Source organism: Capra hircus, chromosome 20 (assembly GCF_001704415.2).
Source record: "Capra hircus breed San Clemente chromosome 20, ASM170441v1, whole genome shotgun sequence".
Taxonomy (NCBI): domain Eukaryota; kingdom Metazoa; phylum Chordata; class Mammalia; order Artiodactyla; family Bovidae; genus Capra; species Capra hircus.
In genome coordinates, this window is record NC_030827.1 from 66,437,592 (window position 1) to 66,458,846 (window position 21,255).

Below are 21,255 nucleotides of genomic sequence, written 5' to 3' on the forward strand. Positions count from 1 at the left end.
CCCTGGAGCCCCCAAGCTCCCCAGCGTGCCCCCCGCCTCCTGCAGACCTCCGCCCAGCCAGCTGCTCCGTCCCTGGCCCCGACCGCTGGGCAGCGACGCCAGACGCCGTGTGCACCTCTCCCCAGAGAACGCTGGGTGGCACACCTGATGGAGGGCGCTGCCAACCACCATCCATGTCCCCGGGACCCAGGGGGGCACTCGGTGAGCCTGAGCCCGCTCCCGGCAGACCATGCACATGACCACATGGGCGCTCATCACTGCCAGGCGCCTGTGCGCCACTGGCCACATGAGAGCCAAGTCTCCCCACATGCCCATATGTCAGCATTTCTCAAAGTCCACTGTAATTAAAGCTACTTAATTTCACAGTATCCAGTATTTGTGTATACATCAAAGTCGTGTGACCTATGATACCAGAAGAATAAAAACATAACTTTTAACTATCAAATGTTTACTTTCCATTCAGTCGGCAAAAGGTCTCGATATGTGTAGAGCAGGCTGTAAATCATTTGTTCCAGTTCTGCCCAGCATGAGGGAGACACGTCCACCTCGCGAGTCTCAGGGTCGGGCCCCGGGTTTTGGCTCAAGACACCAGCAAAAGCACACGCCAGCCTCCCAAGGCACCCAAGACGACCAGGAAAACATTTTACAGAAAGGGGGTGACACAACAGCGCTGAAAACGAAGAAAAACAGGCAGGCAGGGAGGACAAAGCACAGAACTCACTGGCCCCGAAGGTTTAAGTCCACACTGAAGACCAGAAAGCAGACGCAAGTCATCGTCTGGCTCCTTCGGCCAACCCCGGCGGAGCAGGCTCTGACCCCGGCAATGGAGAGCACCAGACAGAGAAAAGCAGGCCGTCATCTCGTGGAGCTGGGTCAGGGCCGTAGAGGAGGAAGCCAAGCAAGCAACTAAACCAACCCGAAGCACAGCACACCCCGCAGAGATTCCGGATGGTGGCCACGGCCAACGTCACGGCTAGTCCATAGCGTGGGGTCAGAGGCAGCCTCCCAGTGAGCTGGTGCGAGAGCTACGACAGAGGGCAATTGCAAACGTTCAAAGATCAGGGCAGCCCTGCGGGCCAGAGGAACCCATGCTGCCTGGAGCACAGAGAGCCTGGGGCCAACACACTGGCGGCGAGGGCTGGCCATCCCTGGGCTGACCTCACCTCAGAGCAGACGGACGCCAGGCCTGGAGACCCCGAGTCCATGAAAGGACAGGAGCTGGGCCCCAAGAAGCCGAGCTCTTCAGGGGACAGGCTTCAAGCCCCAAAAGGTGGCCCACAGACTCGCCCCAAGACTCTCCTCTCCACCCAGGGGCCACGGGTGCCAGAGAGCCCGCCAAAGACACAGCAGCCCCTCCAGCCTGCAGACGGCCGGGAAGGGAACATGCCAGGGGAGTGGGGGGGCTCAGACACCCTCATGCCGCATCCTCAGGGACCAGAGCCCAGGACCACGGCACAGCAAACCGAGAGGCAGAGACCAGGGTGCCAGAGGCCACCAGGACGGCAGCCCAGTGCAGGAGCAGACTCCGGCTGGGTCAGGAAAACCCACTCCTGTGCCTCATGCTATGGAAAACCTAGCTAAGAATGTGGTCATACACACGGGGCGAAAGGAGGGTGAGGAGCCACGGGGAGCACAGGGGAGCCGCTGCAGCCACAGCCTGGGAAGGGCCGGTTTAAGGAGGGCGGACAGAGAGGAGAAAGAGAGAAGGCAGGCTGTCCACGTGGAAAAGGTGGAAGACTCTCGCCAACAGGAAGATGAAACCAACAAGCACCCAGCACCGAAAGTCAAGGCAGAGCCTGGTCTGAGGATGGCAGGGCGGCTCCAAGAAGGCCTGAGGCGGGGCCCATGCCACAGAAAGGACCAGGTAAGGACGGGAGGCAGGCTCGGACAGGTGGGCATCCAGAAGCAACCAGCGTCCCTAAGCAGAACTCTGCCCTGCCTCAGATCTCTGACAACACCAAGAGACGGTGGGCAGCACACTGAGGTCACAACGCTGGCCCCCAGCAGGCTTCGGGGAGCACACGCCCACGAGCTCTGGTTGGCCCTGGCCCGTGGAGCAGCCAGGGGCTGCGGGCCAGGGGGAGCGAGGGCTCAGATCCTAACCAGCGCCAGTGCTCACACACAGGGCAGCCCCACAAAGACGCCCGCCAGAACGTGGAAAGCTGGTGGCATGTGGGGACAGCCTGGTGCCCAGCACAACGTCTGCGTAAGTACAGAATCGAGGCTGAGCGACTGCAGACTGAGGGGGCGGGGCGGGACCCCCGCCGCTCTGGGCCTGTTTACCCCGGGAAACACAGCATCATCATCAAGACTCAACGAGTCCACAGTGCTCAGAACGGGGCCTGGCACTCAGGAGGAGCTCCATAAACGAAGGCAGTGATCACAGTGATGGAACAAGACACCAACGTCTAACGCGCGGCTACAGACAACGGCGCCCGTGTCAGGAGCTGGGGACGGACAGAGGGCCATGTCGTGGGCCCCGCAGACGGGCACCTTACACGGCTCCGGGCGCGGCAAGCCCAGCGCCCGCTCCCCACACGTATGGGCAACAGTGAGGGCCTCGTCCGGGCGGACAGACTACCAACTCTCCGTGTCCGTGCGATGGAGACAGAACGCGGGAACACGGTCCTCTTCCCATAAAGCCACTCATCCCACGATGAGGCCCCACCTGCCCTCATCCGAGCCCATCACCCACAAAGACCCCACCTCTTACCACCACCACACCATGTGCACTAGGGCTTCGACACGTGACTCTGGCGGGAGGCAACTCCCCAGCAAGGGCTCACATCTCTGTATGACAGCAAGCAGACGCAAGTGACCTTATTAACCTTGTTACTCTAGGGCTCTCCTGGTGGCTCAGTGGTAAAGACTCCGCCTGCCAACACAAGGAACACAGGTTCGATCCCTGAGCAGTGAAGACCCCACGCACCCAGGCCTCGGAGCAGCGGGCCTCACGCACCACAACCACGGAGCCCACGCTCCAGGGCCCGTGTTCCAGAACAAGAGAAGCCGCGACGAGATGCATTGCAACTAGAGAGGAGCCCTGCCAGCCACAACTGGAGAAAAAGCTCACGTAGCAACGAAGACCCAGCACAAAAATCAATAATTTAAAAAAAAAAAACTTTCAATCCAACTTTTCTTTACACTTAGCCACATAAGGTTTTCATCATCTTTTTTATATTCTTCGTCTCCACAAGAGCTCTTAGAAACTATTATTCTATTTGATAGTGAATCCTACTTTCGCTTTCAAGCAAAATTAATAATTCAGTAAATTGTATTTAAGGAACACTGAAGTACATCTGCTGATAATGCCATGTGTCCATCCAAATGGGACTTAGAGAGATGTCCACAATGGCAGTCATCTGAGGGCCTGTGGATATTTCCCGGTGGTAGGCTTGAGTGATTTTAAGCTTTCTACTTTTTACCAAAAAAACACACACAAATCTGTTTTATAAAAACAGTACCATTATTTAAGTCAGCCTACAGCACACACAGACTCAGCGGCTTGAGCCTCACGCCCTCTCCTCCTCCTGGAGAAGTGGGAGCTCGGGAGGCCAGCGACGATTGATAAACACCACGACATGCACTGAGGACCACTGCCGTCCCCGCAGCAGAGGCCCAGCTGCCCTGTCCAGCTGCCCCGGGACGGAGCCGTCTTCCCCAGCCCAGCCCGCCACTCACTTCCCAAGAGCTTACTCTAAAACCCATCCTGAGAGGCCAATTCTGCAAGCTTTCCTTCACTCCAGCCTTAACCTGTGACAATTCTCACAGGTCCCTGGTCTCTGGAATTTGGACTCAGCTCTGTATTCTTACCTCTAACCTTCACCTTGCACTGAGGTTTGTACGTCAGTTCCTCGTGAGTCAGTCTTTGACAGAGATACCAACTCCTCAGACAGATTCATCATCCACTTTTCCCAGGAGATAACTCGTAACAATACTTTGGAATCCCTTTGCATTTCACAAGCCAGGCAAAGTACCCTCTTTCCTATATTTCAGTCATTTCCAGAGTTATACCTCAAGTTTTTAGCCCGCCTGCTTAAATTCAGAGGAGAGGCCTCTGAATAACAGAATACTCTCTGTGCGCTGCACCAAGGCTCCCCTGACTGTTCACCACGTTCCTTCCTCTGGGCCTTCCCGAGGGCACCAACCCCTCCCCAGCAGGCAGTGGGGAAGCGGGGTTTCTTGTCCAGCAGGCCTAGGCTGAGGCGCTTGCCTGTTCTTTGGCTTTCTAGCTGCACCCTGGGCAAGACGCGTCATCTACCAAGACTTAACCTGCTCTTCACAGTGAGCCCAAGGACCTGGGAGGAAGCGGGATAGTGAGAGCAGCCCTGACACCGAGGCGGCGGAGCCACACACTCACCAGCCCTGCTTTTCCATCTCTCGGTTGTCTTCTGGAAGAACCCAAGTCAACAGCTCCTCAAACCCTTCACTGTTCACAGACCCCGACTTCTAAGAACAATCCCGATGGCAGGAGTCCTGCGGCCTTCACCACAGCTTCCCCAGGCAGTTGCAGAATGCCTGGGGAACTCCTCGGACCTCAGAGGCCGGAAGGGCCCCCCAGGCCCCCCAGCTCTGTCACTGGTCATCAGATCTTCAAAGTCCTGAGGCAGGGAGGGCCTGGGTCCCCCTCCCCTGGTCTGCTCTCTCCCGGAAAGCGGAACAGCAGATGACCCACAACAGACACACTGCGGCCAGGTCTGCAGAGCTGTGAGCTCCAGCCCAGTCTCCAGCTGTCTCCCCAGGGTCAGTGCCAGACTGACACTCCCACGGGCAGCACCTCTGGCCAGATCACATTGGCCTGGGCAGGCTGTGCTCTTCCATCTACACAAAAGGAAAAGGCTTACAGGGAGAAACCTCATGTGGGGCGGGCGGGGATAGCGAGACCACCCAGCGGAAGAGGCTGGGATGCAGGAGACTGCTGCCCACTTGCTGGAGTAGACCCCCCGGCCGTCGGGGTCCTCCGCCAGGAACCCAGTTTATGCTTTGTGCGCTCCGCAGATGCCAGCCCTGGGAAAGGAATTCCACTAGAAACTCAGAAACACTGTTCCAGGGCTTTCTGGTGGTAACTTGGTGAGCAGCATGGCTTCTGCTGGTGTGAGGGTTTGGATTTATTTAGGCAGCAGTTACTGAATCAAGCACTGTGTTTTGAGTAAAGAATCTTAAGTTACTGCAGTTCAGTGCTGTCCAATGTAAAACTGTTTAAATTTAAAGTAAATTTAACTACGATGAAAACCCAGCTCCTCAGTCCTGTGAGTGTCAGTGGGTCAGTGGCCCCCCACGCTGGGCAGCACAGAACCAGGCCCCATCCTCACGAACGTCCTGCGGGCGGCGTGGCCCTAGTTTTGACCCGCCCAGACTCTCACCCCGCTTTCCTGCACAACACACAGCTGCTATTCAGTCGCAAGTTGTGACACGATCTAGAACACGTGCTGAAGGCTGCAAGGAGCTCAGAGAAACAGCATAACACCCGCCCCTTCTACTCAAGACAAGACCAAACTCCCAAAGGCTTCTAATCAAGTTACACAGGGCAGCCCCCACACACCCGGTAAATATACACAGAGGACCCTGGAAGCTCTGGGAAAATAGGACACTTAAACCTAGAGGACACAAGACTTGGGCACTGTTTAAATTTTTAAAAGCAGAAAAGTTTCTTTGGGATCAAAGGGAGAAAGTGTTTCCCAGCCTCGGTGGGGCTATCCCAGCCGTGCCCCCAGCCCGCCCAGTGCCCTGTAGCCGTCTCTCCAACACAAAGGCTCTGGCCTGAGAGGGAACGCAACTTTTGGTTTCGATTTCTCTAGAGAAAAGGGAGGAACGAAACCAGTGGCCTTCCTAACTCCTCCATGTGACAACTCACCCGCTCGCCTTTTATGTGACAGGCCTGGCGAAGGGGCAGGCCCCCTTTCACAGTGGGAAACTGAGGTTCAGAAGTCAGGACCCTCAAAGAAGCCAGTCACATCCAGACTGGAAAACCAGGCTACCCGAGATGGGGCTAATCCAGTGAGCTCAAGGCCTTACACATGCTTCCCCACGCAGCCACCACCACCAGGCAAATGTTTTGATTTTTCATTTCCTTTTAACTCCTCCACCCTAGCCATTCCTTCTGATTCCCAGGATTCCAGAAATGTTAAGATCTGAAATGCCTTTCAAGGGCTTCCCAGATGGTTCCAGTGGAAAAGAACCCACTCGCCAATGCAGGAGACATGAGAGACACAAGGTTCAGTCCCTGCGTGGGGAAGACCCCCTGGAAGAGGGCATAGCAACCCACTCCAGTATTCTTGCCTGGAGAACCCCCACAGACAGAGGAGCCTGGCAGGCTACAATCCATGGGGTTATAAAGAGTTGGACACAACTGACAGGGTCCGAGCAAGCCAGAGAGTAATGTGTGCGGTGGTATTTCTAGCGAAATCCCTTCCAAACGTGAAAAGATAGAAACTACCTACAATCCACCTGTTACACTTAAGAAGTTCACTCTCATCTCCAACCACACAGAGCTGAAATGGCTATGCACAGCAGCTGACTTGGGAGTTAAAAGGAGCACAAACCCACAAGAAAAGGACATGGTTCGGATAACTGAAGCCACTCTCAGCCAAGGGGAACCTCAGCGCTGTCCAGCTGTGAGTGTGGAGAAGGACAGACCTCCACGCAGAGCCGCCTCAGGCCGGCGTGGGTCCAACCTCTGCTGTTCCTCTCCACGGCAAAGGGAACCCAGGCCTCAGAAGCCCAGGGCATGTGGGACCAGGTCACAGGACACCCACTGGGCACCAAGCTTTCTACCTCCTCGTGTTAGGTATTAATGTCATTTCATAACAAGAGAGAGAGACCAGCTAAAAACTAAATGGAGATGCCTTTCTAACACCAAATAGGATTTTTGTTGAACGTTCTGTTTTTCACATTCTGGGTTGCAAAGCGTAAACCTGACTTCACCACTTTTCAGGAAAGGAGGCAGATACACTGTGATAAATTTTACTTCATTCTGCACTTAAATAACCTCAGTTAGCAATAAAATCTTCAAAAATTCTAAGAAAAACAGTGAAAGTTATTTTTAGCATTTGGTTTATTTCAACTCAGCAGACTTGCCACACCTGCCAGACTCTCTTCCTTTCTTTCTCTCACTCATTCGCTCACTCGCCCCCCAGACACACAGCAGCAGTGCACATAGTGTGACTGTGCCTGGCACTGGGAATCCAGGCTTGGACACAGCCCACCCTCCCCCAAAAGGACACAGGAGAGTTGCCGCCAGTTCTCAAGAGCAGCAGTAACTCCACAGGCAGGGGGAGAGCCCTGAGGCGGGGCTTCTGAGCAAGGCACCAGTCCCCAAACCTGGGCTGCGTCTTCTGAAAGCACGGAGGGACCGCGGGGTAATCCAGGGGTGATTGGGCAAGTCACCGGCCACCCTCCCCCGGCGCAGGAAGGGCACCTTCGCTAAGCAAGCCAAGGCAGGACACCTCACACACAGGACTTCTCAATCACTGAGATTTTTGTATGTCCACAACATTCACATAAACTCTGCTCAGATAACAAATTTTAAGAACAGTCCACATGAAAGGCACAGACAGGCCCTCAGAGCTACGGTAGCTCTGGCTGCCCAAGTTCAGTGGTGACAACCAGACCAGAAGACAGACAATCTGCCAGTCATAGTGACGGGCTAGTGTCCAGTCAAAGGAGAGCAGTGTTGGAAAAGGACAGCGCAGCCCAAGTCCCCAGGCAGACAGGTCTACCTACAAGAGAACACCTCCCCACCCACACCCCGGAAAATCCAGAACCTGTGGCCATGAGGAAATGCTCGTGGCTCCTGGGACCATGCCATATTACTGCAAGCCCTTAACACAGTCCCCTGGTGGGCCTGCACCAACTCCACAAGTCCTTAAAGCAGAAGGCTTCCTGCAGCTGGCAGAGGCTACCAAAGATTCAAAGCCTGGCAGGTCTGAAGACAGAAGGACCAGGAACAAAAGACACTGGTGGCTTAAAGGAGCTGAGAGAGGCCCCAGCTGGCGGCCAGCAAGAAACCAGGGACCTCAGTCCTAGGACCCTGAGGGAGAATCACGCCATGACAGGAGTGAGTTCACAGACAGCTCCTGAGCCCCAGCGGAGGATGCAGTGGGCAACCCAGGACTTAAGCCCAGCGAGCGCCCGAGTGGAGGAGCCAGCCCCCAGCCCACCCTCCGACCCACAGAGCCTGTGAGACAGTCGGTGAGAGCAGCGGGCAGCCCGGAGCCTGGATGTGTGTTACACAGCAGCAGCACACGAGGTGCGGCGCTGAAAGCTCAGCGTCAGACGTCGCATGTGCAGTGCACTGTGGGCGGGTGTCTCGGGCTCCTATCCCGATTAGAGCCCACCCACCTCCCCTTCCTCCGCTGCCAGACAGACCCCCTGCGCAGCCTTCAGAGCAGAGGAACCCTGCCGGGCCAGCTGGAGCCTTCTAGACAGGCCGGCAACTGTTCCCAGCAAGCACTGTGGCTTTCAACAACCCGGCGGCTCCCGGGTTCAGTCAGCCCTCCTCCCACACCCTGTAAGCCCACGTTCTGGCTGCATCATCAAAACCAGGTTTGTGAACGCGAACATCACAGGTTTGTGTCTGCCTGTTTATGGCAATCCTCTTTTACTCCACAACCAAAAAAGCCAAAGCTTAAACCAGAATCACCTTAACAACAGCATTTTTCAAGGATGACTGCTACCTCTCTTTCCATTCACATGAGCCCACTTAAAACGGGGACCAAAATTTAAAATTAAATGGCAAACAAAAGGCAAGTCTGACACTTTACTTTGACAAATCTTCAATTATGAAATTTTTTTAACTTCATAACACTGAAGACTTCCTTTTAGGAGTGCACAGCCCCACCACGTGCCATGTCTCAGCGGCCGCAGTGGCCCAACCTTGGCAAGGCTTTTCCATCCCACCCTGCCCTCCACACAGGAGCAATCGGGAAGCCATTTTACAAAACCTTCTGAGGGCCCCCATTTCAAAGGCCCCCTCCCCAGCTGGCGTAACAAGCTGCCCCTCCACTTCCAGGGCTCTGTCTTGCCCCTCCCCCCCTCCTCCTTGGCAGCCCCTTCCCTGAGGGTCAGCCCATCCTTGTTTACCAGCGACCAGGCGCCACTCTCCCTGAGCATCACAGCCAGCACCCTGAGTGAGATTTCAATTTCACTCTGCAGAGAGACCAGCCATGGTGCAAGGGGCAGGAAGAGCTATGTGACTGGCACGCAGGTGAGTGCCTGCATGGCAGCGGATTTCATGAATGGCCCGGGCAGCAGCAAATGCATGCCCAGCGCATCGCCCTTGCTGCCCTCCACAACCAAGGGCCTCCGGGGATGAACACTGGAAAAACCAGGCCCAGGTGTGCCACCTTTCAAGGCAGATCTCCAAATACCATTCCTGCGAATCCCAGCACGTTCATCTGGATGAGACGAAGGCAGGAGAGTGGAGACAGCCCAGGGTCCATGGCAGTCATGCTAGGCCTTCCCCTGTGCCCTCCCACCAGTCCCCTGAGGACGCACCATGGGAGGCAGCTTGCTGGACCGCAGGCTGGGCCAGAGGGAGGGGCGAGGTCATGACCTCCTCCAGGCGCTGACTCAGGAGAGCGGGGAGAAGGGAACAGACCCAGGGTAGAAGGAAACCGGACCAGGTCCCGCGGGAGCGGCTGGACACCCCTATGAATGACACTTGGTGTCTCGGACACTCAGGCTGAGTGAATTCTCTTTGGGGGAACAGAAGACCTTTAAAAATGAAACGTCCAGAGACCTGAGGGGAGGCTGCTGGGTGACCCCACACACGCAGGCAGGCCTGAGAGGGCAAACTCGGAGCCCGAGCCTGGGCAGGACCCGATGGCAGGCTCGCCAGGCCTCCTCTCTCATCCCAGGACCTCCTTCCCAGGGGCCCACAGAGCACCAGGGGTGGATGTGAGAGCGGAACTGGGGCCCACACCCTGACTTGCTATGCAGCACTTTTCTTTATCTTGAAACTGAGGTTTCTGAAGCTGCTGAGGCTGACCTGGGCAAAGTTCAGCGAGGCAGGTAGAGGCCAGGTCACAGGGGCCCTGAACCCGTCCGCCACCTGCCTGCATCCCCAGGTAGAGCACCCCTCCCATTGCCCACACGGTTCCCCAAAGACTGAGATTCAACCAAAGAAAGAGACTAAGAACTAGAGACAACGGCAACTACAAGAGAAGCATGTGACCTTCTCTACGCTTAAGTTCTCACCCTCATTCCCATCCACTTTCACATGCTTTTTCTTCATATGAAGACAGGCTGGCCATCTCTCAAGGCAGCCATCAGGCTGAGTTCCCAAGGGCAGAAAGCTCCCCAAGAAAGAAGGGATGGTGCCGGCTGCTACAGGGGCTGCCACGCAGAGGCCCAATGGGGTTCAGTGGAGGCTGCTCAAACTCCCGCCACACGAGCAAGTGTGAACCATTTCTGGAGGGCTGCAGACACCATCCTTCCAGAAACGCTGTCCGGCAACTTTTCATCAACAAGAGTCTCGTCTGCTGGGTGGACAGAGGCTCTCTGACCTCAGTTCCTTTTCTTTCTAAGCCACAAGGGAGAGGTGTTCTGGTGGCCTTCCTCATCTCTCCAGAGAAGTCGGTGACCAGGAGCAAGCTCCAGACACAGATCTTTTTCCACACCAAAAGGTGAGTTCCCAGAAGCCCAGCAGGCCGGCGGACATGACTGACCATCAGGGAGGCCTCCCTCCTCCCCCCACAGGCGAACCCCCCAGCTGGACCGCTGCTGGGGTGCACTCCGCCTCCTCTTTGCCCTTCTAAAGCGGCAGTCCGCTAGGATTCAGAGCAGGGAACCAGGTGCTGGACACTCACCCTTCCAGGCACAGGTGGGCAATCCAAGCAGTCTCCTCCTCTAGGCAGGTATGGAAGAGAGTAGACAGACCCAGGGCCACCCACAGAGTCCCGCGAGGAAGGGGGGGAAAACCCCACCTATTTAAGGGGCTGAAAGGCAGAACTCCTGGCAGCTTGGGAGCCCACTCTTCAGCCCTGCACCTTGCGGAGCTGAGTTCTAACGGACTGGGGGAGTGGAGGAGGCAGGCCCCCAGAAGCGGAGACCCCAGAAGAGCCTGTAGTGGCAAGCAGGGTGTCCGCTCTGCCTCTAACCTAAGGGGAGCGAGGGAGGTGGGCGGGGTGGGCCCTGACTGAACCTCACTAGAGAGGATGACAGCCCACAAGAGGGGCCCCCGAGTCAGGGTCCCAGGGCCATAGCCCACGCCAACCCCTCCCCCAGACGCCAGCACAGCGCCTGGCAGGTCGTGTGCTCCTTAAGGAAAGACAGCAACCCATGTGCCCAGGCTTACTAGAAACTATAGGCAAGGACACCGCTTGCAGAGCCTGAGCAGGTCCCACAAAAGCATCACACCCGAAGCTCTACAGGTGAAGACCACACGTCCTCCTGTTTTCCTAGGGCTCAGACACAGTCAATTCCAGGGGAGACAGGCTGGAAACCTACAGCCACCCCCCACCACCTCTGCTCAGAAAGTTCCACAAGTAGCAACTGGAGGGAGACAGCAAGAGGAGGTAGGACTCCTATTCAGGGCTGAAGTACTAGCTCAAACTGAAAGTCGATCAGTCGTGTCAGACTCTTTACCACCCCGTGGACTATACAGTCCACGAAATTCTCCAGGCCAGAATACTGGAGTGGGTAGCCTTTCTCTTCTCCAGGGGATCTTCCCAACCCAGGGATCGAACCCAGGTCTCCTGCATTGCAAGCAGATTCTTGACCAGCTGGGCCACCAGGGAAACTCAAGAATACTGGAGTGGGTAGCCTATCCCTTCTCCAGTGGATCTTCCCGACCCAGGAATTGAATCGGGGTCTCCTGCACTGCAGGCAGATTCTTTACCAGCTGAAATACCAGGGAAGCCCTAACTCAAAGGCTTCAGGAATTTCTGAAAGTAACTTGCTTCCAACCCACACCAGGTGAAACAAGCTGCAGAAAGAGCAGCTATTACTGTGTATCACACATGCTTTAAAGTAGTATCAACTTAGGTTTCACAACACATTTCAGAAGAGAATAAACAGACCTAGAAAATAAACAATTAGTTACTTTTACAAATAATCCAAATACCAAGCAACTGTGGGATTTATAAAACTAATGTTTTACAACCTTAACACCCTGAAAGATCCTTACGTGACCTTTAAATCAGCTCCTAACTGTACAAGAAAGTTTATAACTTAAATCCTAAAAATGCTGACTAAAAAAAAAAAAAAAACCCTGCCTACAGATACCTTGTTTCCAGGTGCTCAGAAGAGCGCAAGAAGGGCTAGGTAAGTAGCACTCACACCTCAGACAGCCTCACCTGGGACAGCTCCCCCACACACACACACCTTCCTCACAGGTCCTGGCCTCTGTAACTGCTCTAACCTTAAAAGGAACTTCTAACCCCATTAGGCTGATGTGGAAATGCTTAAAATAGAGATGACACTTCCCAGAGAATAACCAAAAGCTACAAACGTTTTTTTACTTTTTCTGAACACTACTAACTTATTAAAAAAAAAACTGCAGAAGACACTATTTGGCAATTTCGGCACAAAATTAAACCACAATATGCAAGCCCCTTCACGAGAAAGTCGTTTCTAAATTCGCTGTTGGTTAAAGTGTATCGCTACCGAAAAATCTAGTCCTGTTCTAAATGGATTTTCGCGGGGGGGGGGGGGGGGGGGGGGGGGTAAAAAAGTTAACATTTAACCAACATTTGCCTTCAACTTGATTCAAGTTCCCGACAATACTAAAAAGCCTCTGCAAGTTAACATAGAACACCCCTCTGCATCCCACTTGACAAAAGGTCCCTAACCTGGCGGGGGCGAGGGTAGTATTGGAAAGTATGCGACCTCCTTTCCAGTTTGCTAAGTGGCTTCAGTCGTGTCCGACTCTGCGACCTCATGGACTGTAGCCCGCCAGGCTCCTCTGTCTATGGGGATTCTCCAGCAAGAATACTGGAGTGGGTTGCTGTTTCCTTCTCCACCTTTCCAGTTTAGCCAGCGAGAAAAGGAAAACACCTGCACGCACAGAACGCAGTGGGCCCTTTCCTGCACCGTTAGTTCTAGAATCTCGACACACCGCTCGTTTATACTCTGAATATGAAAATAAGAAACTAAAAAAGCTCCTCGCAGAGTCGGACCTCGGCTTCCAACACCCACCCTCCAAACGAGGTGAGCGCGCCGGGTGGGGACGTCCGATCGCCCGCGGCGCAGCCCCGGGAGAGCCCTCGCGGCCGAGGCCGCCCCCCTCCCCGGCGCCCCGCCGCGCGCACTCACCCCTGGATGCCCGGGCTGTACGCGCGGCTCTTCCACGGCGTGCCGGGCCGCGGCGCCTGGGGCCCGGGGCCGCCCCCTCCGCTGAGCGCGGCCGCGCGGCTGCCGGACAGCAGGTAGTTGAGGCCGTACGTGCTGGCCTTGTTCTCGCGTTTCCGGCGGCCCGGGTGGAACTGGTGCTGCGGCGGCGGGGAGCCGGCGGGCGCGGGCCCGCGCGGCCCGGCGTGCCCGTTGGGGGCGCTCGGGGGGCCGTCCGCGAAGTGGAAGAAGGCGCCGCCGCGGCCACCGCCCGCCCGGCCGAGCGACGCGCTGCTGGAGGACGAGGAGGAGCAGCCGGGGCTCTCGGTGCCCGACTCGGCGTTGGACGAGGAGGAGGACGACGACGAGGAGGACGACGACGACAGCGACGGCGACTTGTGCAGGCGCCGGGCACCCTCGGCCGCGGGCCCGAGCGCCGTCAGCAGCGCGGGGGGCAGAGCGGCCGCGCCGGGCGCAGGCGGCGGCGGGGGCGGCGGGGGGCGACGCGGCGGGCAGCGCGGGGCCCCCTAGGCCGCCGCCGCCGCCCGGCCCGGCCGCCCCCGTCCCCGCCGCGGCCGCCGTGTCCAGCGCCGGCGAGTTGAGGCAGAAGTAGGGCGCGAAGCCCGAGCCGCCGCCGCGGCCCACGCCCTGCGAGGTCTCCCAGATCTGCATCCACAGGGCATTGGCTGGCCCCTTCTGCTCGGGCTGGATCCAGGCCACGCGCGGATCCATCCACGCGCCCGCCCCGCGGGCCCGCGCGCCCGCCCGCCCCGCCCCCGGGCCGCGCCGCGCAGCGCACGGACGGACGGACGGACGGACGGACGGACGCACGGGCGGGCGGGCCTGAGCCGCGCCTCGGGCCGGCTCGCTGCGGCGGCTCCCGTCGGGGTCGCGGCTCGCGGCGGCGGTCTCTGAGGAAACGAGGAGGTCCCCGGGCAGGCGGCGGCGGTGCTGCTGGGGCCTGTCAGGCTCCCTTCAGGAGGCGCGGGGGCCGCGGCGGCGTTCCACACGGGCCGGCGGCGGAGGCCATCGAAGGGGGGCGGGCCCAGGCGCCGCGCGGCCCGGGACCCGCGGGAGGGCGGCCGCCGCCGCGAGCCGGACCCTCAGGCGAGCTCGCGCCGCTAGCTCCGCGTCCCTGCCAGCAGCAGCGGCGGCGGCGGCGGCGGCGGCGGAGGCGGCGGCGAAAAGACACGCTCAGCGGCGACGGGGCGCGGGTGAAGGAGGGGGCGCCGCCGCCGCCTCCGCTCCAATGAGGGGCGGGGAGGGAGCCGGGCGGGGGGCGGGGGCGGCGGGCAGGCAGGAAACGCGGCCTCCCGTGCCCGGGCCCGGACGCCAGTGCGCACGCGCGGGCGATTTCAAATCCTCACTAGACACCGCGGCCTGGGTTAGCGCGCCTGCGTGCTGGCGTTCCCTTCCGTCTGAGGAGAGGGCGCGGGGGGAGGGAGGGAGGGAGCGAGGGGCGGGGCACCGCGTCGGAAGGATACGCGACGGGGGAGGGGCTGGAAAGAGGGGGCGCCGGCTTCGCGGGCCTTTCTAGACCAGACTGGGGCTGCGGCGGGGGCAGAGGGGAAAGCCGCGAGGCGACGCACCGCCCTCGGCCCCGTCTGCATCCGCCGGCCGCACCTCCCTCCACCACGCGCAGGCCGAGGCGTGGAGACATGCGCGCTGGGTGTCCGCCGGCCGCTCGGCCGCGCCGCGCATGCGCAGGAGCTCGAATTCGGCGCCGCCTGTGGGGGACGTTTCCGCGTCCTCGCCCTCCGCCGGCTGACACCGTACGTAGGGAGCTGACCGGCCCCTCCGCGGGGCGGTTGCTGCCCCACGGGCAGAACAGAGATGCCCCAAAGCCGCCCTCGCGTCCACCAGGGTCCCGCGGGCAGCCGGTCACGCCGCGGTCCCCGGTGTCGGCGCCGCCCACGTGCTCACCGGCGTCCTCCTGAGGAGCCGCCCCACACCCTGCGGGGGGGAAACCCTCATCTACCGGTTTCCTCACAGGCTTTTTTTTAAAATATAATTAAATAGATTAAGATTCACACCCCCACCCCAAATTTTAGGAGACATAAAAAGACCTACATAGTAATAAAGCAAAGCAAAAGTAATAAAGCATGAATCCTATAACAACGCAAACAACGCTACGGGCTGCCGGGGTGGGCTAAGGTCAGCGTCCCTGTGAGGTAGGCGTTGTTATTCTCATTTCCTAGTTGAAGAAAAATCCGGGCTCGAAGAGATTTCTAAGTCCTTGCTCACCCTCACTCAAGCAGTAGGTGGTAACACTGAATTTCTGTTGTGGCTGTAACGCCTAAAGCGCATACCCGTTGTGCTAGGCCTTCTCCTCTGAATTCAAAAACCCAAACGAGTTCTGCGTTTTTCATACCCCATCTTACTAACCAGGAACAGTTTTGAATATTCACAGCTTCTCTCTCCACTCTGTTTCCGAAGGAAAATACACATCCCGCCTCACAGGCTTATTTTGTTTGTTAGTTTGCTGTTGTTATGCTTTTAAAAATTATTTTCTACGCGGAAAAGGAAGCTCAAGCTGGCAGCTTAGCTCCCGAGGCCGGCCCGGAGGCGCTGCCCATCAGGGAAGCAGCCCGTGGTGGCCTGGATTTGCCGGCTGGCCCGGGGTCTGCGGGCCTCATCAGCGACTCTGCCCAGCCGTCTGCCCTGTGTGTTCCCGTGTCCAGAGAGTGCTCTGAGCCCGGCGCTCTGACGCTGGAGGTGTTTGGCACACACCGCTGCCCACACACGTTCGGTGAGGTCCACAGTCTCCTTGTGCCAGGGAAGCTAAGACTGCCTGCCTGCCGGACCCGGCGGCCCCACCCGGCCTGGCCTGACCCGGGGAGGCCGTTCCTGGGCCGGGCGACTTCCCTGACCGAGCCTGCCTCCTTCCCACCCCGCAGCCTGGACGCCTTTTCCGTCAGACCTCAGAACAAAGCATATTTTAAATGGTCTCGTCTTCGTCGGTATCTCAGATGAGTAAACTGTGCTAAGTGCTTGACACTGGAAACTCCTGCTGATGCTGCTGCTAAGTCGCTTCAGTCGTGTCCGACTCTGTGCAACCCCATGGACGGCGGCCCACCAGGCTCCCCCGTCCCTGGGATTCTCCAGGCAAGAATACGGGAGCGTGGTGCCACTGCCTTCTCCTACCAACGTGAAAAAGTCCGTGTATTACATACTGAGGTTTTTGGTGTTTTTTTTTTTCCTTCCCTCAAATGATGTTACTTGATAAAAGTGGCTATTTCTGTTCAGACATTGCTCAGCACCTGTATATGGTACATGTGGAAATTATGATCAAGGATTAGAACATGTCCAGTTAAATAAACCACAGAAAACACACAAAACAAGTCAGTTGTTATTCTGGAACCCGTTGCTTCCAGTGACTCAGGCCAAAGCCCTCAGAGTCATCCCAGCCTCCTCTTTCCAGAGCCAATACACCCTCTAGGCTTTACCTTCCAAACAGCCAAAAGCCTCCATCCACCCCACCCTCCACCCACAGCCCCTTCAAACTTCCATGTGCTGCGCTAAGTCGCTTAAGTTGTGTCCGACTCTGTGACCCATGGACCACAGCCCACCCCCTCCCAACCCCAGGTTCCTCTGTCCCCTGTCCGTCGGATTCTCCAGGCAAGAATACCGGAGTGGGTTGCCATGCCCTCCTCCAGGGGATCTTCCTGGCCCAGGGCAGTTCTTTACTGCTAGTACCACCTGGGAAGCCCCAAGCTTCCATAGGTTTAACCTAAACAGGCCCTTCTAGCTAGCTTTCCCCAACCCATTCTTGCCCCCTTTGGCCTTGTCTCCCCAGAGCCACCTGAGTGAGCCTTAAAAAAAAAGTGTTGATTTTAAATAAATAAGAATCATGCCACTTTTCTGCTCCAAACCCTCTGGGAGCTCTGTTTCTCACTTAGCCGGACTATGACCTGCAAGTCCCTGCCTTGTCTGATCACCTTGCCCACTCAGTCACAAGGCAGTGGACACTCTGCCACCCCAGGGCCTTTGCACTTACTGTTACATCTGCCTGGGACGCTCCTACCCTAGACGTCCCTCCCCGCTCTCAGGTCTTAGGGAGGACTTCCAAGTGACTCTGTTTAAACTGCAAACCTGATCGTCAGCATTCTCTCCTTCCCTTCCTTGCTCTGTTTTTCTTAGCATTTATCTCCATTCGTTTCCTTGACCACATAACAAAATACCACAAACCAGATGGCTTGAAACAACGGAAATTCATTCTCTCACAATCCTGGAGGCTAAAAGTCAGAAATCAAGGTGTCGCCAGGGCCCTGCCTTTCTCGGGGGGCTCTGGGGGAGAAACTTACTCTTCTGAAGTGTGCGTGCCTGTGCTTGGTCATCTCTGACTCTGCGACCCCCAAGAACTGCAGCCCCCCAGGCTCATTTGTCCATAGAATTTTCCAGACAAGAATGCTAGACAGGTTGCCATTTCCTACTCCAGGAGATCTTCCCAACGCAGGAATCAAAGCCTTGTCCCTTGCATCTCCTGCATTGGCAGGCGAATTCTTTACCACTGTGCCACCCAGGTGTTGCCGGCAATTCTAGGTATTCCTCAGGCTTGTGGGTACATCACTCCACTGTCTGCCTCCAGCATTGCATGAAGTTTTCTCTGTGTGTCTGTTCCCTTCTTATAAAGACACCGTTTACCTTGGATCAGGGCTCACGCTTGACCTCATCTTAACTCGACTACCTCTGCGGTGACCCTATTTCCAAATAAGGGCACGTGCTACTGGCACCCGGGGGGAGAGCTTGACCAGAGCTTTTTTTGAGGGGGAGGGGCCAGGGAACGCAAATCGACCCACTGTGCCATCTGATGTAAATTTTCTTTACGTTGTTTATCATCTGTGTCCCCTCACCCCATAGGAATGTAAGCTCCACAAGGAGAAGAATCCTTATCTGTCCTTTTCCCTGGTGGGGGCCAGCTCCAGGACTGTGTCTGGCACATGACAGGCCCTTAATGAACTGGTGGGATGACCAGTCGTCACCTCACTGACCCGGTGGGAATGAAAGGCAGCAGTTGCATTGCCGAGCTTCCAGGATCCATTACACAGCTTGTCACTGTTTACTTGTTTTCCCCATTTTAAGCTTCCTGCCCACCCCACCCCCCCAACCTCCCACTCCCTCTTTGCTGTTTACCTCTAGCTAATCCCTCTTAGCCTGATTCCTCAGCCACCAGTCAACTTCTTGTAATTATATCCAGATTTTGCTATTTATGCATTTGATCGTAAACATTTTATGTGATTTCGAAGAAACATTTCCTTATGTAAATGAAGAAACAATTCTGGGGCCTCCCTGGTGGTCCAGTGGTTAAGAATTCACTTGGCAATGCAGGGGACCTGGGTTCCATCCCTGGTTGGGGGAACTAAAATCCCACACGCCCTGGAGAAACTAAGCCCAGGCACCACAACTACTGAGCGCCGGCGCTCCAGAGAGAGTCCACGGGCGGCAGCAGAAGATCCCGAATGACGCAGCTGAGCCCCGATGCAGCCGAAGAAAAGTAAATACATACTAAAAAAAAAAAGAAGTAGTACTGACAGCAAAATGCAGTCTCAGACTCCGGGAAGGGGCACATCTTTCTCTTTGCTTATCAGACAAAGCATTTACCCTTCTTTGGCCAAAACCCACTCTCTCTCTTTCCTGATATTAAAGAGAGATGATATTTGTGATCACATCACGGTTTTAGTGTTCTCACGAGCAAATGGTTTCCAATGTGTATTTCATAAATGATCTGTACTGAAATCAGACATGCTGGTCAAAATACAGATGTCAGGGGCTCGTTTAATCTACTGAATCTTTCTAGAAGTGAGGCCCAGAATCAGTATTTTAAGTAAACTCCCTGGACAATTCTTAAGCACAGTAAAGTTTGAAAACCTCTATCTAATTCAAGGTTCCTAACTCAGTTGCTCACAGAAACTAAATAGGTGATATGAGTAACTGACAAAAATCAGATTGTGCATGTGTTTGTATTAGTGAGTTACTGCTGAGTAACAAACCACCCCTAAACTCAGTGGCTTAAAATAAGTGTTCAATATTGCTCATAATTCTTCAGTGCTCACCTTTCTTTATGATCCAGCTCTCACATCCCTACATGACTACTGGAAAAACTATATCTTTGACTATATGGACCTTTGTCAGCAAAGTGATGTCTCTGTTTTTTAATAAAATGTCTAGGTTTGTCATAGTCTTCCCTCCAAGGAGCAAGCATCTTTTTGAATTGTGTTGCTGGAGCAGACTCTTGAGAGTCCCTTGGACAGAAAGGAGATCAAACTAGTCAATCCTCAAGGAAATCAACCCTGAATATTCATAGGGAGGACTGATGCTGAAGCTCCAATACTTTGGCCACCTGATATGAAGACCCAACTCATTGGAAGAGGACCCTGATGCTGGGAAACAATGAAGACAATTGAAGAGGATGAACTGATTAGATAGCATCACCAACTCAGTGGACATGAGTTTGAGCAAACTCCTGGAGATAATAAAGGACAGGGAAGCCTGGCATGCTTCAGTCCATGGGGTCACAAAGAATCAGACACAACTGAGCAACTGAACAACAGGAGCAAGTGACTCAGAAAATGCTACCACACAGAGAGAGCCAGACAGGAAGAGTCAGTGGGTTACTTGTGGCTTGTGGATAATCTCTGGTCACTGGGAAGCAAATAATATGATGAGGGAAAAAGAGACAGAAGGCAAGAGCCATCTACCTGAGCTGTGCCCCAGGGATTCTTGTCCATGAAGACAGGTGTTCTTCAAAGAGCTCTGTTCCTACCAAGGTGAAGGCTGAGCTTTTTGAAAGTCTCAAGAGCTGGGGGCACTACTTAAAGGAAATCTAGAATATATATGTATAATATATGTATAATTGAATCACTTTGCTGTACAGCAGAAATTAACACATCATTGTAAATCGATTTAATAAATTTTTTAAAAAATAGTAAACCTTGGGGGTGAGCATTTCTGTAAAATGAGTAATCATCCTCATCATTGATTATGGACATTTTCAAATTTATACAACAGTAGCAAGAAAGTATATAATGAAACCCTATGTACTCATTAACCAGATTCAGTAATTATCAACTCATGGTCAAATGTGTTCACTAACATCCTTACCCACTTTCTCTCCTTCCAAATATGTTGAAGCCAATCCCAGATAATATATCATTTCATCCATAAATATCTCAGTATGTATTTCTGAGTTATAAGCACTCTTGTTTTAAAACATAGCTATGGTATTAATCACATCAATGTATTAATGATAATGTCTTACTTAATATCATCAAACATCTGATCCATAACCGATATCTGTTGTTGTTCAGCTGATAAGTTGTGTCCGACTCTTTGCGATTGTGTTCGACTCTTTGTTACTCCCGTGAACTGTAGTCGCCATGCTTCCCTGTCCCACTGTCTCCCGGACTTTGCTTAAATTCGTGTCCATTGAGTCAGTGATGCTCTCTAACCATCTCATCTTCTGTTGCCCTCTTCTCCTTGTGCCTTCAATCTTTCCCAGCATCAGGCTATTTTCCAATGAATTGGCTCTTCCCATCAGGTGGCCAAAATACTGAAGCTTCAGCTCAGCATCAGTCCTTCCAATGAATATTCAGGGTTGATTTCCTCTAGGATTGACTTGTTTGATCTCTTTGCTGTCCAGGGCACTCTCAAGAGTCTTCTCCAGCACCACAATTCGAAAGCATCAATGCTCCAGCCCTCAGCCTTCTTTACGGACCAACTCTCTCATCTGTACATGACTCCTGGATCAGTGATATCTGATTATCTTACAAAATTTTAATTGGTTGTTTTTCCCCCATAAGCTCTGTAATTGCAATGGTTAGTTTGAATCTTCCCAGGTTTTTCATCTGTGATTTCTCCCTCATCTTTTCCTCTTCTGGGGGCCGAGGGGGTGGCAATCTTTTGTTGAAGAATATGGCTCCTTCATCCCACAGTCTGTCTTGCAGGCACATCTCCCTGTGGTATCACTTGACATGTTCGCTGCCATCT

At 55.0% G+C, this 21,255-nt stretch overlaps 1 protein-coding gene across 2 annotated transcripts in view; it reads right to left on the reverse strand.

Annotated features, from left to right (window-relative positions):
• PAPD7 (poly(A) RNA polymerase D7, non-canonical) overlaps window positions 1-13,739 on the reverse strand; it is a 40,416-nt gene extending 26,677 nt beyond the window's left edge. The window contains exon 1 of one of the 2 annotated variants that reach the window (XM_018065611.1): window positions 13,255-13,739. The gene's annotated coding sequence lies outside the window, so the exon portion shown is untranslated. The remainder of the gene's footprint in view (window positions 1-13,254) is intronic. The other variant, XM_018065610.1, reaches the window with a different exon arrangement.